At 45.0% G+C, this 18,857-nt stretch overlaps 1 long non-coding RNA gene across 1 annotated transcript; it reads right to left on the minus strand.

The window, feature by feature from the left end:
• Positions 1–231: 231 nt before the first annotated feature.
• Positions 232–12,306, minus strand: LOC131896736 (uncharacterized). The gene is made up of 2 exons (XR_009375503.1): positions 12,209–12,306; positions 232–333 (listed from the first exon to the last, which is right to left on the minus strand). It is a non-coding gene; the product is annotated as an uncharacterized LOC131896736 (long non-coding RNA).
• Between the last annotated feature and the right edge of the window lie 6,551 nt (positions 12,307–18,857).

Genomic DNA, 18,857 nt, shown 5'->3' on the forward strand with positions numbered 1-18,857 from the left:
AATGTCTAGAATACATGTCTTAGTTACTTTTTCTCACTGCCATGATAAAACATCTGACAAAAGCCAGGCATGGTGGCTCACACCTTTAATCCCAGCACTCAGGAGGCAGAAGCAGGTGGATCTCCATGAGTTTGAGGCCAGCCTGATCTACAGAGTGAGTTCCTGGACAGCTACAGCTATACAGAGAAACTCTCTAGGGGCAGGGGACAAACAAACAAAAAAACCTGCAACTTATGGAAGAAAGGGTTTATTCTGGCTCACAGTCCAAGGGTGTGGTCCATCCTGACAGGGAAATCGAGGAAGCAGGAGCTTAAAGCAGTTGTCACATCACATCTGCAATCAGGAAGAAGAGAAAGATGAAAGCTTGAATTTGGTTCTCTTCCTCCCCGCTCTCCCCCCCCCATAAAATTTTACTTGGTTTTTGAAATTTTCATACAGAGCCCCCCACTTCCCTATTATCCAAATACCCAACTTTTATCCCACCCCCCATTAAGTACAGTTTGTGTTGGCTGACCAATCCTGGGCATATGGTCTACCCTGGAGTATGGTCAGTATCCCAGAGGTGATACTATCAAAGAAAACTGACTTCCCCTTTCTCAGCAGAAATCCAATGCTCCTCATCTAGGCATGGCATTTCATGCCCACCTCCCCTCCACCATGCCGGGACTTTGTTTGGCATGAGTTTGTGTAGGTCTATGCATGTTGTCACAATTGCTGTAACATTTGTGTGATATGTGCATCTGCCCTTTGGGATCTGGAAAACAGCTTCCTCAAAGTCAGCCACCGCCTCCGGTTGCTATGATATTTCTGCTCCCTCTTCCACATAGATCCCTGAGCCTTGAAGGAAGGGTTGTGATATAGACATGCCATTTAGGACTGAGCACTATGGTCACATTCTCTTTTTTGTACAGTCCAAGATCCTAGTCCAGGGAATGGTACCACCCACAGTGATAGGGTCTTCCCACTTCAATTGATCTAATCAAGATAATAGCCCACAGGTATGCCCAAAGGCCCATCTTCCATGTTAGTCTAGATACAATCAAGTGGACAGTTGAGATTAGCAATGTGTGGGTGGGAATTTATTTAGAAAGAGGGACTTGGCAGATGCTTCTTCCATGATGATGCAAAGGAAAGGATTAGGATGATCCCAGTGAAGTAAATGCTACTTTATAAGAAAAAAATCAAACAAGAAACAGGTGAGAATGCCACATGGAGATGGAGATGGAGACAAATTGGAGTGATGCATTTACAAGCCATGAACTGCCAGCAGCCAAAAGAAGCTAAGTGGCCCTTCAAAGATACCATGTCCATGGCAAACATCTTGTTCTTAGACTTCTGGCCTCTGGAACTACAAAATAAATTTCTTCTTTACCCACTGCTCATGGTACGTTGTCGTGGCAGCCCAAAGACGTACATCAATGTGCTCACAGATGCAATTCACCATTTTGACTCTCTACAGGAGGCACGTGCACCTTACCTTTGCCCTATTAAGTAAGACTTGGTAACCAAGGAAACGTTTCTACCTCTCAGCTTTGAAAAAATCTCCTAAGAAAAGCTCCCAGAAAATGGTAAAGAACAAAGATTGATTGTTCCTCCGCCTGCTCCTTATATGACACTTGTCAATCTTCGTGACCTAGTTCCCTGCTTGCATAGAACATTTGTCGAGGTCACAGTGGCAGCAATGGCCTGTACCAGCTCTCTTTGTCACATGAGGACTAACCATCAGTGGGCATCCCCTCTTCGTCCCTGAAACACCACTGGAGAAGTCCTAGAAGGTCCCCATTGACTGAGGAGTGAGTAGCCAGGAGCAATTTTATTTGTAGCCCCAAGCATGTGATTCTATACAGTCAACCAATAAGGAGAAAGTAGCCAGAGAAGGCCAACAGCCTAGGAGGTCACTTAGTAATCAGAAAGCCGAGTCACAGCACCCAGTAGGAACAGAACAGAGGGTCCACACTTCCTCTGATGTGTGATCTGTGCCTCCCTCTGTCTTGGGTGGGAATGCCTCATCCCACATCCACTGTCCGTGAACACCAATCTCTTCCAAACACTCCTGTCTCTTTACCATCTGTTCCTCCCTCTTGGAGGTGACTCAAGTGTCCTGCTCCTTCCACAAGACTCATTCCTCGGCATTCCTCACGGGGAAGAAGACACTTCATCAACGGCACTGAGTGGAAGTCATTGGTCCTTTTCACTTCCCCTCCCCTCCAAGACTTATGGGGCAGCAGTGACTTAGGAAAGCATGTCTGCTCTACAGAATAAATTTACTACGAGATTAGACCGTGGACAGGAAATAAGCAAGGCCATATGGACTCTGTACTACAGTCAATCTTCATCAGCTGCAAAGGTAGCATCTGTCCTCCACACGTTCTTCGTTTGTGTGACTCCTCAATTTTTCAGAATCAATGTGTCCAACAAAGGTTCTGTGTCCTGGGTTCTCCTGTGTCCAAGATCCAGTTAGTTCTCATGACTTGTGGTAGAGAGTCTCTACAAAATCATTGCAATCAGTGAATGAGAAAATAGGAAATCATGTATCCTAAGGGAAATGTGTGTCTTATGTGTACATATATGCACATCCATAAACTAAAAGTCAGTTACATATCCATACCTATGAAAAGACAGACTATGGTTTGAATAAACATCCCCCAAAGACCATATGTTAAAGGCATAGTCCCCCAAATTGGGAGATAGGATGTTAAGAGGTCAGTCCTAGTGGGAGATTCTAAAGCTGTCAGAAAGTGCTCTCAAAACAGACTGTGGGTATCTAGTCTCTCAGTCTCTTTCTACCTCTTGGCTCAGACTGTGAACAGTTTGCCTTGGCACATGCCCATCACTATTGACTGCTCACCGGAGGTCAAAAGCAGTGAGGCCTCACCATCTGGAACTTCTATAACCTGGCGCTAAAGAAAACTTTTCTCTTTATAACTTAACTACCTCTTGCATTGTATTATAACATAAACATAACTAAAACAAGTAACACACACACAAACACAAACACAAACACACACACACACACACACACACACACACACACACACACACACACACGCATACACCTCACATGGATTACAACCTGAAATTAAAAGAACCATGAGTGTCCACTTTGGAAATCAGGTCTCATCCTCTGATCTTAGTGTTCAAGCTTCTAGCACTGTGCTACACCAGCTCTTCCTCATCCTCTGTTCATCTCTGAAAGTACAGTGAGGCAGAGCACTGCTTGCTCAACTTCAGTGGAGATGTGCACTTTAGGAAATCTGTTCTGTGCACCTATGTGAATGAGCATGAGAGTAAGATTGCAAGTAAATTATAGCAGTGGATCACAAGAATAGTCTCTGAGAATAATGATAGTCAATGCCACATCACAGTATCAAACCTAACTATTCACCAGCGTTGTGTGACTCACAGTGCCGCCTTGAGGAGTATATATCTGTCCATTTCATCAGGTCTTACACTGTGACTTGCTTTCTTCAGTGAAATGCAAATGCCAGAGACAAATGCCACCTCCAAGAGAACTTCCAGGAACCATTTTATGGACATATTCACTTTTTTGTTCTTTCTCCTCTGTCATAAGAACAGCATGTCCCAAATATGGGTTTCCTTTTATCTGGACCCTGTGGTGGTTAATCTTCATTCTCAACTAGACTACATTTAGAATTATCACAGAAACACATCTCTGGGTGTACCTTTGGGGTCGTTTTCAGAAAAATTTAACTAAGCATGCAAAGGCCTACCCTGGGTATGAGTGGTATCGTTCCCTGGGCTAGGGTCCTAGACTGAATCCAAAGGAGAAAGTTAATTCAGCAGAAGTAGCATCTCTCTTTGCTTCCTGGCTATGAATGTAATATGACCAGTTATTTCATGCTTCTGACATCAGTTTTTCAAAACCATGATGGGCTGTGAGCACAATAAACCCTTCACTCCTCTCTTAAGTTACTTTTGTAAGGTATTTGGTCATAAAAGAAGAAAGAAAGAATGAAAGAAAGAAAGAAAGAAAGAAAGAAAGAAAGAAAGAAAGAAAGAAAGAAAGGAAGGAAGGAAGGAAGAAAGGAAGGAAGGAAGGGAGAGAGAAGAGAAAAGGAAAGGAAAGGAAAGAAAAGAAAAGAAAAGAAAAGAAAAGAAAAGAAAAGAAAAGAAAAGAAAAGAAAAGAAAAAGAAAGGAAAGGAAAGGAAAGAAGGACAGAAAGTTTGTACCAGGAATGAGGATGCTGCCATGATAAATCTGACCGTGAGCTTCTTAGTAAGCCTTTGCAACTGATTTATAGAAGGAACAGGTCTGGTTTGTGGAAGAGTTTAGAGTTTGTAGAAAGAGCTTAATGAATTACTAATTGAGAGTTTGGAAGACCAGCACACCTAAATGCTCAGCTCATGAGGTTTCAGAGGGAAACAAGAACTCCATCGGGAACTGAGCTAAAGGCCATTCGTGTTACATTCTGGTAAATAATCTGCCCATGCCCCAAGAACTTGAGTGAAGATGAATTTAAAAGCAATGGATTAATTTGTTTGGAACATGCGATTTCAGGACATGATACTTCTTGAACTATATCACGATCTACAGTGAAGGAGGGCAACAATAAACAGAAAGATATGAAAATTAGGAAGTTTGGTGAGGAGAAGGAGGAGTTTCGAGTTGCAGACAAGTTGTCTGAAAGCAAATATAATAAAAGAGATTAACACCATTAAAGAGAAACCGAGTGCTCTACAGCAGGACACTGAAACGGGGCCCTGAGGCCGAGACCCCACCTATCAAATGCTGGATCTTCCAAAACACAAACATTTCAGAGGAATTTTTTCTGAGAATGCCACTGAAGGGGTTCCCAAAGCAACCATCAAGGTGTACAGATGCCAGCACAGCTGTAGACCGAGAGGACCAAGCTACTCTCTAGCAAGCAGTAGAACTGAACGGCATTGTCCACATTATGCTGGTTTTGTGGATACACATAATGAAAACCTGAGGAATATATAGAGCTTCTAATACTAGACAATGTGTGGCAGAGCCGAATTCCCTTCAAGGAGACTCTGAGAATCCATTGTATGAAGCTGTGAAAATGAAGCCTAAGTTCCAATAAAGACTTCAGAATATTGGCGATATTGGAACCATGGGATGCCCATCAAGAAAAACTTCAGGCACAGAGTGGAAATGACCCAAGAGAGAGGCTGTACATGCTGCAGGTCACAGAGCTAGAAGGCCAGGGTTGCTCCAGGCTACCGATACCCAGATTATTCCATCATGAGCCATAAATGCCAAAGATGGAGATTCAGGATTCAATGCTTTCCCTGCTGGGTTTTAGTCTGTCTTTGGTCTGGTATTTTCTTGCTATGCCCAATCCCTCTCCCTTGGGATGGGAGTATTCTCTCTGTGCCACTTTGTATACTGGAAGTAACTGCTCGTTTTTGGCTTTTCCTGGTGCCCAGTTAAAGACTACCCAGATTCTCTGAAGAAAGCTTGGGCTTGGGATTCTGAACAATGTTGGGGTTCTAAAAGTCGATGGTGTCTTTTGAAATTGGTCTGAATGCACTACGAAATGAGACTTTGAGGAACTGGGATGGATGTTTTCACTTAAAGCGATTGTGATGGCTGTTCTTGGTTGTCAACTTGACTACATCTGGAATGAACTACAATCCAGAAATGGAGGTCACACCTGAGAGAGATTTTTTTTTGCTTAGTTTGAGGTGGAAGAAGCCACTTCTAGTCCAGACTTTTGAGGTTGGAAGATACACATCTTTGACCCTGATCTTGAAGCAGGAAGACACCCCTCTAATCTGGGTCATACCTTCTGCTGTGAGTCTACATAAGGACATAGAAAAGGGAAGCTTTTGCTCTTTGCCTGCTTGTCCTTGCCTTGCTAGATCACATATATATGGAGAGAGAGAGAGAGAGAGAGAGAGAGAGAGAGAGAGATTGAGAGAGAGAGAGAGAGAGATTGAGAGAGAGAGAGAGAGAGAGAGAGAGAGAGAGAGAGAGAGAGACTTATCCTATAAATTCTGTTGCTCTAGAAAACCCTGACTAATACAATGATGTATTTAGGTGTCAAGTTGAAAGGGGAAGAGTTGTGATGGTTAATCTTCATTGTCAGCTTCATTGTCTGGATTTAGAGTCACCATGGAAACACACCTCTGGGTGCATCTATAAGGATGCTCTCAAAAAATTTAACAGAGCTGGGAAGGCTCTTTCTGAATGTGGGCAGCGCCATTACATGGCCTAAAGTCCCAGGACAAGCAAAAAGAAGAAAATGAGCTGAGAAACAGTAGCAGCATTTGTCTGTTTCCCACCTGCAGAGGCAGAGTGATAGCCACCTCACGCTCCCACCATCATACCTTCCCCAGCAGGATGAACTGTACCCTCAAACTGTCAGTCAAAGCAAATCCTTTGTCTTAGGGTTTTCATTGCTGTGAAGAGACACCATGACCATGACAACTCATAAGGAAAACATTTAATCGTGTTACAGTTTCAGACGTTCAGTCTATTATTATCATGGCAGGGAGCATGGTGTCATGTGGGCAGATGTGTTGCTGAAGTATTAGCTAAGAGTCCTAAATCTAGCAGGCAACAGGAAGTCAACTGAGACACTGGGCGGTATCCTGAGCGTAGGAAACCTCGAAGTCCGCCCCCACAGTGACACACTTCCTCCAACAAGGCCATACCCACTCCAACAAAGCCACACCTCCTAATAGTGCCACTCCCTGAGTTTATGGGGGCCAAATACATTCAAACTACCACACCCTTTATTCTTGAAGTTGCTTCTGTGAGGCATTTGACCATAGCAACAAGAAAAGTAACTAATGCATCCCTGGGACACAGAAGGTGAATGAATCCCAGCTGGCCCATAATGAAGTGAGGAGCACACCTTCAGGTTCGTCAGCCATCAGAGCTTTGCAGTTTGAACTACAGCATAACTGAACAAAAGCCAACTAATACAGACCCCACAGACAGTCCTGAACTAATGGGTACACTTTGGGTTGAGCAATCAGTCACCTTTTGTTAAAATAGCAATAGTTTGGGCATTTAGTTTTTGCCTTCTGCAAAGCAATAAAGAGGGATACCAGCCCATGTGGACTAGTGTTGTGGGATGTTCTGTGTGGCAAATGTGTTGCTCTGATTGGTTGGTAAATAAAACACTGATTGGCCAGTAGTGAGGCAGGAGGAATTGTGGGCGGGACAAGGAGGAGAATAAAGCTGGGAAGTGGAAGGCTGAGTCAGAGACACTGACAGCCTCCATGATGAGAAATAGCATGTGAAGATGCCGGTAAGCCACGAACCACGTGGCAAGGTATAGATTAATAGAAATGGATTAATTTCAGCTGTAAGAACAGTTAGCAAGAAGCCTGCCATGGCCATACAGTTTGTAACCAATATAAGTCTTTGTGTTTACTTGGTCGGGTCTGAGCAGCTGTGGGACTGGCAGGTGAAAGAGATTTGTCCTGACTGAGGGCCAGGCAGAAAAACTCTAGCTACAGACTAGGAAATAAAACACGAATGAAAAGGGAAGCCCAGGATGTGGTTCCACAACAGCCCACCCTATCTGCCCCCTCTAGTCCATTGGTTCTCAACACGTGGGTCGTGACTACTCCACAGGGGTTGCATAACAGATATTTACATTATGATTCATAACAGTAGCAAAATTACTGTTATAAGGTAGCAACAAAATAATGTTATGGTCGGGTGATCACCACAACACGAGGAACTGTACTAAAGCACTGCAGCATCAGGAAAGCTGAGAACCACACCTCTAGTCTTCCATGAAGCAACACCAGAAGAGGAGTGGATGAACAGGAGATTCGCTACAGGTAAAGGATAAGGGGAAGGAACAGCAGAGAGAAGAGACCATTCCAACAGTGCAAAGTCTGGACACCGTGAAAGGAGAAAGCAAAGGGAAGTGTGGCTTGAAAGTTTCTCTTCGAGTCCCACCAGGCCCTCCGAAGTCCCGCAGTCCACTGATAAAATAATCACTCAGAAGCCTATATTAATTAAAATTGCTCGGCCGTTAGCTCAGGCCTACCACTGACTAGCTCTTACATTTAAACTAACCCATAATTCTTATTTATGTTTAACCACATGGCTTGGTACCTTTTCTCAGTTTTGCCTTCACATCTTGCTTCCTCTGTTTTTTGTTTTTGTTTTTTGTTTTTTGGAGTTTTTTGTTTTTGTTTTGTTTTGTTTTTTGGTTGTTTTTTTTTTTTGTTTTTTTTGTTTTTTTGTTTTTTTGTTTTTCGAGACAGGGTTTCTCTGTGTAGCTTTGCACCTTTCCTGGATCTCACTTGGTAGCCCAGGCTGGCCTCGAACTCATGGAGATCTGCCTGCCTCTGCCTCCCGAGTGCTGGGGCTTCCTCTGTGTCTGGCTGGCCACTCCTGACTCAGCTTTCTTCTTCCCAGAATTCTCTTCTCTGCTTATCCCGCCTATACTTCCTGCCTGGCTACTGGCCAATCAGCAGTAGTCAATCAGCACTTTATTAACCAATCAGAGCAACGCATTCACAGCACACAGAGTGATGTCCAGAGCAAAAAAAGACTGGGAAGAAAATCTCCCAGTGCTGAGACAGTTTCCACCAGGACAGTGGGAAGTCTCGAAGGCGGCTGCCCCTAGGGGACTGGGTTACCAGCACACTCCAAGGTCAGCAAACAGCCAAAGTAGCCAGGTATACAGCCTGGAGCTCAGGGGGTACCAGGGGCGGGCTGTTAATGAGCTGTGATCCTGCAGTGGGCTCTTTCAAGAAAGAGATGTAAGCGATGTGGCACTGGCGTCTGCAAGAGCTAGTGGAGGAAGCTTGGGGCAAGTGGGAAGTGGGGTATGTTAGCGATAAAATTCAGACTACATGCCCCCGTGGCCCTTTGCTTGCTACCTTTAACACCAGCAATATTCTCCACAATCGTAGCGTATTGTTTGTGTTTGCAGAGTTCTCGAAGACGGTATCATTCCAGTATTCCATACAAACAAACAGAATCAATCCAGGACACATTCACTCCCGTCTCCTCGTTTCACACAGAAGGCAGATGACACCAGGGGAGAGGTGGGTGGTACCCAGGATCACACCATCAAATGGAGGCCAGACCCTAGAATCTCCGAGATCTACACAAGATTAATGAGGAAACAAGAGGTCTAGATTTCAGGACTGCGTGTGCTGTGAGGTCCATTCATTCACTCTACATACGTTTATTAAGCATCTACTAGTTATTAAGCATCTACTATGTGGTTGCTGTCTCTGGCCTCAGGAAAAAGCAGTGAGTGCAGGTGCGGGGGACACCCCCCCCCCACCTTGGGGAACTTTGACTCTTTGACAGTACAGCTCAGAAACAGTTTCAGGATTCCCAGGTTTGGTTCTAAATCCACCTGGGGTTAAACAAGGCCTCTCCCTGCTGTGTGCAAGCTGCATATTTTTTCTCTATGCCAGTGAGGTCAATTACTCTCTCACAGTTTTGCAGTAAAGCTTTTCCAGACTCACGAGTCACTGCTTTTATTAATTACTGTATTAGCTGTTTTACATACCCTAATTATCTCCCCACGGCTCAGACAATGGCCTTTTTTAAGATTTTTTTTTTCTTACTCTTTCTGGTAAAAATAGAAAATATGAATATGTATGGATTCTTAACCTTTTTCTGAAAACACATTAGCGCCACCTTCTGGCTAATATGAGAAATATCAATATTGATTCCCAAAGTCTCAACTAAAATGACAACTATAGTAATAAAAACATTAATGAGCTAGATGCCTTTAATCCCAGCACTCAGGAGGCAGAGTCAAGCATATCTCAGTGAGTTTGAGGCCAGCCTAGTCTACAGAGTGAGTTCCAGAACAGCCAGGACTACACAGAGAAACCCTGTCTCGATATAATAAAATACAAAAATATAAAATTATTAATGATAATAAAAAATAATCGTATATTTTTAAAATATAATAGAGTCACAAAATTCTTCTGTTAAGTGTATTAATTCCTCTAATAGTATAATTAATTATTCTAAAATCGATTATGAGAATTATAGTTAACACTTGGTCAAAATATGTTTTATGTGTGTGAGAGAGAGAGAGATATCTCATTAGTTTTCACAGGCCTGCTTGCTGAGTTCTGCTGTTCCCTGAAATTTAAAGATTTTGGAATGGAAGTGCAAGTCTGGGAGGTGATCTGCATAGCAATTTCCTTCAAGATAAAACTTCCATCTTGGAGGGAAGCTCTTTAATACACAGGATGTTCTAAGATAAGATGAAAAGATTCCACTTTGTAGGAATGTTCCTTGGACTCACGAAGTAAGCCATCTGAATGTTTCAGGAAGTCCCTGAAACTAACAGGATCCAATAGAGTCCTACCTCTGCAAACACAGATAACACTAAGGACCACTGAGAGACTCTCAGAAAAACTTGGCTGCCTAGAAGAGGCTCAACCCAGCTAAGCCACCTAGAAGAAGCACAGACAACCTGAACTGTCTAGAAGACTCTCAGTTAGTTACCTGAACCAGGTAGATCAGTTAAGCTGCCTAGAAGAAGCAAGAGACCAGCCAGGCTGCCTGGAAGAGGCTCACACCCACTAAGCCTGTAAAAACTACTCTCCAACATGTTGAGCTGCCTGTAGGTTCTGAAGCTCTTGTACGTTGTCTTCCATGCTGGGTTTTGGGTGAGATGCAGCTGTCTTTGAGTTATTTCTGCATCTGTAAGTAATCCCAATAAAACTCATTGCTTTACCAAATCTCTCTTTGATGGTATCCTTACTTTTTTTAAAATCTGTCATCAGTTCCCTATCTGAGGTTAAGTAGACGTTATCCATGCCTCCCTAGGGGCCCTGGTTAGTAGTTGGTGTTGTTTTGGTTTGGTTTGAGGTTTTGTTTTTGTTTTTCTGACTTGACACAAACTAAAGTCATTTGTGAAAAGGGAAATTCAATTGAGCGACCTGTGGGCAGCCTATGGGGAATTTTCTTGATTAATTATTGCTATGGGAGGGCCCAGACCACTGTGGTGGTCCCACCCCTCCCTGGGCAGGTGGTCCTGGACTCTGTTTAAGAAAGAAAGAAAGAAAGAAAGAAAGAAAGAAAGAAAGAAAGAAAGAAAGAAAGAAAGAAAGAAAGAAAGAAAGAAAGAGAGAGAGAAAGAAAGAAAGAAAGAAAGAAAGAAAAGAAAGAAAGAAAGAAAGAAGAAGAAGAAAGAAAGAAAGAAAGAAAGAAAGAAAGAAAGAAAGAAAGAAAGAAAGAAAGAAAGAAAGAAAGAAAGAGGGAAAAAGGCTGAGTGAGCTATGAGGAGCAAGCCAGTAAGCAGCACTCCTCCATGGCCTCTACATCAGCTCCTGTCTCCAGGTTCCTGTCCTGACTGCCTTTGCTGATCAACTGTGACCTGAGAGTTGTAAGCTGAAATAGGTCCCTTCCTCCTCAAGTTGCTTTAGGTCATGGTGTTTCACCACAGGGATAATGGCGCACAACAGACTGTCCCAGGAAGTAGATGGTACAGCCAAGATCTGAACTCCTTTTATTCTTCACTCACGTATGAGTTCAGCAAACAGAGAAACACCAAGAGTGTGGTCCTTTCTCTAATCTAACTACATTTGTTTTTGTATCATTCACACTTCCTGGTTCGCCAATCCTCACTACAGGGCAAACGGGTGCACACACACACACACACACACACACACACACACCACACACACTACTCAGCACTGACTGGTCCTGCACTTAGCCACTGCTGTTTCCAGGAACAGAGGCATCCCATTGTTGAGGCCCTCTGGCCTCTGCAACAGCATCTAACATTCATTATCAAAACTCACTGCTGCTGAAGGAGCTCTTCAGAAGGGAGGAAGCGGGCTGGAGAGACGGCTCAGTGGTTAAGAGCACTGGCTGCTCTTCCAGAGGATTCAGTTCAATTCTCCGCACCCACATGGCAGCTCATAATTGTCTATAACTCCAGTTCCAGGGGATCCAACACCCTCCCACAGACATACATGCAGTCAAAACACCAATGAATGTAAAATAAAAATAAATTATTTTTAAAAAGAGGAAGAAGGAATCCCGAGACCACAGCCACCCCAAGGCAGGCAGGTGAATTTTCACACAACTCCACTCTTTCCTTTAGTTTTCTCCCCTCTAAAATGAGGATAATAGTCACAAGCTGTGAAGAGTTCAGTGATAATTAAAAAGACTTCATGTTGGGAAGAGCCCCAACAGGTATTCAAACCTCTAAGTGCCGAGAGAGCTCCTACACAATACCATTTTATGAACTGCAAATCCTCCACAAACCGTGAAGCCAGTTAGAAGCGACTGAGATCTGAAGCCTCGGTGGCCACAACATGCTATGAGAGTATGCATTGTCGTCTTAGTAGACAAGGGGGTTTGGGATTCCATGGAGACTTCGGGATTCCGCTGCCACTGAGTACTTCCGTGTTCCAGACTCCACACTGATGCCATTGAACGACATCAGTGTGTTCAGAATACACCATGGGCCAGTGTTCAAGGCTCTGTCTATACAGCAGAAGGAAGAAGTTAATGCACTAGGACCAATGGAAAGTCGTGAGGAAACCAGCTTCACCTCATCATGGACAATAGCAAATGCACAGCACTGGAGGAGCTCCCTGTTCTCCTGGCCCTGCGTGTACCCCATCCCTGTTCTCCTGGCTCTGCGAGTGCCCCATGTGTCCTCAAACAAGCCATCTACATAATCTACCAGATGAGTGTCATCCCAGCAATGAAGTACAGAGCAAATGCTGTATGGAGCGAATGTGTTGTGAACTGAGGTCCCCAGGGGGGATGCCATACCTGTGTTAAAGTCTATGAGCCAGACTGACTGATGAGAATTCCTCCATTATGGAATGCTAAAGTTTCAACCCAGAAACAAATCATCTTGGGCTGGCTTTCGTTCCTTAATGAGCACCCATTGTCCACTTCTGTCTAACGCTCCTGTGACAGTCACATGAAACCATGTAGGATGCAGTAACAGACCACCAGCTCCCACCAATGCAAAGCTAACAATACCATCAGGTAACATTAAACCTACAGCAGAGATCTCCCACAGTTGGCCATAGAAAACTCACAGACTTGAGGTTCCGACCAGTGCTCTTGAAATGGGCCTCCATTTATAGTTTCCCTTTGGTTCTGCAAATATAAAACTTGGTTTTATAGAAGTCATTCTAGCAAAAATAAAGACTCTGGAGTCAGATATTGGGGTGAAAACCTGATAGATCAAAGAAGCAGTGGAGGAGTGACCAGCTGACCTTCTCTCCACACTTTCCAGTCCCTAAAGGAAAGAAGAAAAGCTCATGAATCTCCAAGTCCTGCCCTACTCCTTCCTGTGCCTTTCTAGCCATATCCTGAGTCCTCCATAGTCTCTATGACTAATTCTTGGTCAACTAGTTGCTGACTCCGCCCCCTGATTCTAGGTTAATGTTATTGACATAGTCAGGGCCGGGGGGGGGGGGGGGGGGGGGGTCACAGTGTGATCAAATATCCCACAACAAAAAACCTTGAAGAAATTGTTACCACCTTGGAGCATGGTATTTGGGGCAACCCAGATCTGCATTCCTGGACCATGGTCACTCATATTTGGCTCCAGAATAAACTCCTATTCTCTTTGAGGTGAGTCCTATGTATTATGTTGACATGGCTGATTACGCCTCAATTCCACTCCCCCCCCCATTTTTTTTTTCCATGTCATGAGCGAGGTCATTCAGAAGAAAGCCTACACTTTCAAGATGTTTTCACGGGTGGGCATGGTCATGTTCCACCAATGGAATGTAAACAAAATGACATGTGATAGATTCTGGGAAATTCTAAGAACCTTCTTAGAAACAGTTGACTGAGCTCAGAGCCCCCTCCTTTCATTTTTCTCCTGGCTATGTTTTAAAGGTAGACATGACTACTGAAACTCCATTCTGGGCCATGAAGGACAGTGTCTGGATGGTGACATGGAAAGACAGAATAATCGGGGTCTCTGAGGACTTTGTAGAGTAAAACCGTCACGGGAATCCTAGATGGAATTACCTGTGTTTGTTACATGAGGAATGCATAGCTATTCAAGCTACTGTCACCTTGAATTTTCCATCATCTATCACCAAACATAACTCTGACACAGTTTGCCACCATTGCTAATATCGTGCCAGAACGGCCCTCCCTGCAAAGATGCTATGCAGGATAAAAGAGCCTGAGAGCCAACACCAATCACAACCCTCAAGAGAGCTATTATAAAAACAGATTTATTTTTTAATCCAGTGGACTGCCAGTACCAGCAATCCAGTGGACATGAGATCCATGTGCACAGTCAAATTCACTATAAAAATTAACCATATCATGAATAACTGGTTCAATGTTGACTTCAAAGGACCTACCGCATCCCAAGTGTTCCGTCTCTGTGGGAAGTAAGACATGGTCCCAACCCTCCAGCTTCATGGTCTGATGGAAGATGGAGACGACTAAGCCACAGAGCTTGTGCTACAGCAGTGACAACTGATGCTCCATGTGAACAGGTAAGTGGCAAGATACAGGCTTGCTGGTAAGGAGTTATGGGAGAAGCAGGGAGGGTTTGAACATTGTCTTAGGGTAATAGGCCATCCAGAAGTGAAAGAATGGGAGCACATCACCAGAAGGCAACAGAGGGCTGAGGCAATCAGAAGCCACCCAACCATAGACCACAGAGCAACACAGAGAGATGGGGGATGCCCAGGTGACCCCTGTGGCCTTCCTGGGTTTCACTTGCCTAGTGACTCAAAGGATGATGTGGAAAAGCTGTGGGCTTGGGGGTGGCTTCTAGCCAGGATGGCTTCTGCATTTCAGGTCACTGGTCATGAGTCATGAGATAGACTGGCTTTGTAGATAGAAAGGGAGGAACTGTGAGAGTGCTCACAGCTAGGACAGAGAGCTGCGGGTTTAGCAAATGAGAAGTGTCACCGATTCCATATGTTGAGATGACACAGAGCAGGCCTTCCACTTCCTTGCCTGCCCCTCAAGGAGGGTAGTCCAAACTCCATGGCTACAGGGGGACAACTGATTTCATCATGGAGTCTTTCCCCTTTTCTCTACAACAGGACTGGTCTTGATGTATGGAGTATCTCAACAAGGCTTTCAGTGCCCTGTCCCGCCCCACCCCACCCCACTACCCCACTCCCACAGCCATGCAGGTCTGCTTTCTCCAAATGAAGGACACAGCCCACATCGTCTCTGATCCATTCCCACAAAGCCCCTGGCCTGACTGGAACTTACAGGAATAATCTAGATTATGTGAAGGACGATGGGTGTCTTGAGCACGAGGCACCAACACCAATCATCGCAATTTAGCCTCGCAAGTGACCGGAGTGATGCCGTGACCATTAGACACATTGTACGGACAAGTAAATGGAAACTTAGGGAAGCCAAGAGTGACGTATCAAACATCTAAGACCCAGGATATGGAAGATTCCGTCACCAATTGTGTGCTTTTCTCTGCTGCACCAGAGATCACCAATGGGAGCCGTCTGGGCCATCTGGACCAGAACAGCTGAGGGTACTTTAAAACGCCTTGCCTCCCAGTCGTGGTCATGATCAATACAGCACGGTGTGAGGAAAACGTCTTACAGCCATTGCACCAGCATGGGGTCTGCCACATATGAGCAATGGCACCTTCAACAAGTCCTATGGGCTCACCGTGCCTCAGTTTCCTCCTCTGAAAACTGGGCACCAGTGTTTTAGTGCACACCGTATGATTAGGTGATTCTGATAGAACGGACTAGGCTGTGGGAAGTCAACAGAGGCGCTTGAAGTGCAGTTCTCACCGATGTTTGATGATTTGATCCCCAAAATTGACACGGCAAAGGGGAAGGTATCTGTCAGTATCGTGACGGGAATGTCAAAGGGCTGAATTCCAAAGGGTTTAGGACAGGAAGTCATTGAATGGCTTTTCCTTGGTTTCTAAGCCGGATTTTGTGTCACTGTTATACCTCAGGAAACATCCCCGAGAGCTGCTGTTGGCACAGGGCGTGTCATCTGCTGGGAGTGTGACACCAGCGATTCTCAGGTGAGCTGAGTGAGGAGGTACCTGATAGCTCCTCCATCTTGCTCAAACTGCAACAATGGTCTCCAAGAAAGGAACTGAAATTGCTGACTATGGCCACCAGGGGGAGGCAAATAGGGCTGCATGAAGAAACCAGAGTTCTTAACTAAGGTGATTGGCACTATCCACTTCGTTTTCGCCCATGCTGTTTCCTGTCTTATAAATGCCTGGCTGTAGCCCTTTAGCCAAGTGTCACCTTCCCAAATGACTTCTTCATAAGCGAACCAATGGAGGCCCCAGAGGATGGGAGAGACCAGGACACCATCACTGTGCTGCTGACCTGAGACTGACTTTGACTGGCACTGTCTAGCCTCCCTGGGTTTCCACCCTGTTTCTCCAGGATGGCCATCCTTCCTGGGACTTCCAGATAGACTTCCAAGCTTACAGTCTCCCTCCGCAGCTTGCACAATGGCAGAAGCTGCTAGACGCTCCCCAATCCTGTTTCCTCTTTTTCCCCAGGCACGCAAGACCACCGGATCTCCCTTGCAGTCAGCTCGGTAGGATTGTGGCCAATGGGTGCTCATCACGGCCTCTGACCTATTGCCACACTTTCTCTTCCCCTTCCACAATGACTTCAGAAGCTCCTTGGTTAAGACGACAGTCACAAAATGGAAGGGGCCAGGTCCTCAAGTAGCTATTTGTTAAGAAGACACACTCCCAACCACCACATACCTAGCATCAAAACAGAAATAACTGTAAAGCTACCAAGAATGGAAGGATTTTGGCAGCAGAATCTGGAGTTTACCACTTCGACTAACACCAGCCATAGCCTCTAGCTAACCCAGTTCCCATCATCACTGGCACTGCTGTTACTGACATAGTTATTGTTAGTACAGTAGCTGTTCAAATAATCTTAGTGATAGCATTACTGGGTAAAGACCCAACGACCACTCAGCGCAACCTGGAGAGAAACACTTCCCACAGAGCAGCCCCGAATGCACACTGCAGGGAGCTTTTAAAGACAAAGAACACAGGAAAACTACATCCTGGTTGGCAGGTGCAGGGGAAAGCAAGCAAGCAGTTTAACAAAAGCCAAGAACATGCAGTTAGCTGGGGCATTTCAACCTGGAGTTTCTAGAATGAGGTTGGGTCGTCATCAGAGACCCCAGAGGGTGGGAAGGGAAGGGAAGGGCTAGGCTGGCCCCTTCCCTTTCAGGATATTAGTTTATTCACCAATAAAGGCTTCCTTGAAAAATGGCGGGAGGAGCTCCCTGGTCAGGTCAGTCTCCACTGAGTGGTCTCGACATTCTTCCAGCCCATACATCTTAGAAGTCATGGTGCACGTTCCTCAGGTGAAGCACTGGAAGCTTCCACCTCCAGACACAGGCACTGGTGACAGGTCCCTATTCCAGCAGGGACAGGCGGTGACTCCAGGATTCCAAGAGTCTCCTCTGGCCCCTCTCATGAAGTCCTTCAGGCAGCCTTCCAAATCCATTGCTTCTGCATCGGTAGATTCCAAATACTCAGACAGAACCTGCAATCAAAAATATCCAGGGAATAGCCGGACGGTGGTGGCGCACGCCTTTAATCCCAGCACTCGGGAGGCAGAGCCAGGAGGATCTCTGTGAGTTCGAGGCCAGCCTGGGCTACCAAGTGAGTTCCAGGAAAGGCACAAAGCTACACAGAGAAACCCTGTCTCGAAAAACCAAAAAACAAAAAAACAAAAAACATAACAAAACAAAACAAAAATATCCAGGGAAAACTGCATCTGTAGCGAATGTCAATATTCTCTAGACAGTGAAGTGTCACCGTGACATTTGTTGTGTTGACACTGTGTGAACATTCATAATGATTTCACCAAATCCTGAAATCCTCACTGAAACTTTGTATCTGTAAGGATCATCCATACCATTGTAAACACCAGCCTCGGTGGACACAGCTAAAGCAATGAGCGTGCTCAGGTGTGACTCCCACCCCAGTCCCCACCTAAACACTCATCTACAAAGCAGAATTAACCACCCCTGCCTCAGTGTGAAGACTGAGCACAAATCCGTAGACACAGAGCAGGCTCCTGAACAGAACCTCTGTCCCTTCTCATGACTTGCCCTGACAGCAGGCCAAGAGCGACAGCCCAGCTGAGCACCCAGGCAAACAGCAGCCGCGGTTGTTCGCCTCAGCCTTGATAGGAACTGAAGGTGTGGGAGCGGGGTGTGTCCCTGATTCTTGATCTGCAGAAATGCCCTGAGGAGTTTGCTGCCAATGCAGACTCATGCAATCCAACCACAGAGGTGTGCTTTGTGATCAATCTGCATGGTCCCCAGCTCTTCATACCTACAGCTTTCATAATATTTAATCATTCATTTCTTAGCATCTTATAGTGTTCAATACAATTGACCCTCCAGATTTCTGCATTCCATATCTGTAGACTTCAACAACCACCATAGAAAATATAGAAAAACAACTATGTCCATACTAAATATGCACTGGCTTTTTTTCTTGTCATTATACCTTAAACAATACAATAGAACCACTATTTATAGCGTGGTTAGGTTACATAGGTATTATAAGTAATCTAGAGATTCAAATATAGATGAGAAGGTGCATAGTTTACATGCAAACACTCCAGCATTTTATGTGAGGGACTCGAGCACCAGCAGATTGTGGTTTGGGAAGAAGACTGAGATCACCCTTCCATGGCTACCGGACGATGACTGTAGTTCCTAACAACACCACAGAATGGGAATATAGTGAAAGAGAATGAGACCAGATGAAGAACAGAAGCTTAAGCTCTGGAGCCAGAATTGTCTGAGAGAAATCCCATCTCTGCCACTTAGCACCTGTGTGAGTCTGGATAGCTTGTGTGTGTGACTCTTTACAATCTCCACATCTCAATATGCTTAGCCCAGGAAATAAGAAAAGGAGCTGCTACTC

The sequence above is a fragment of the Peromyscus eremicus genome, chromosome 20 (genome assembly GCF_949786415.1).
Source record: "Peromyscus eremicus chromosome 20, PerEre_H2_v1, whole genome shotgun sequence".
Taxonomy (NCBI): domain Eukaryota; kingdom Metazoa; phylum Chordata; class Mammalia; order Rodentia; family Cricetidae; genus Peromyscus; species Peromyscus eremicus.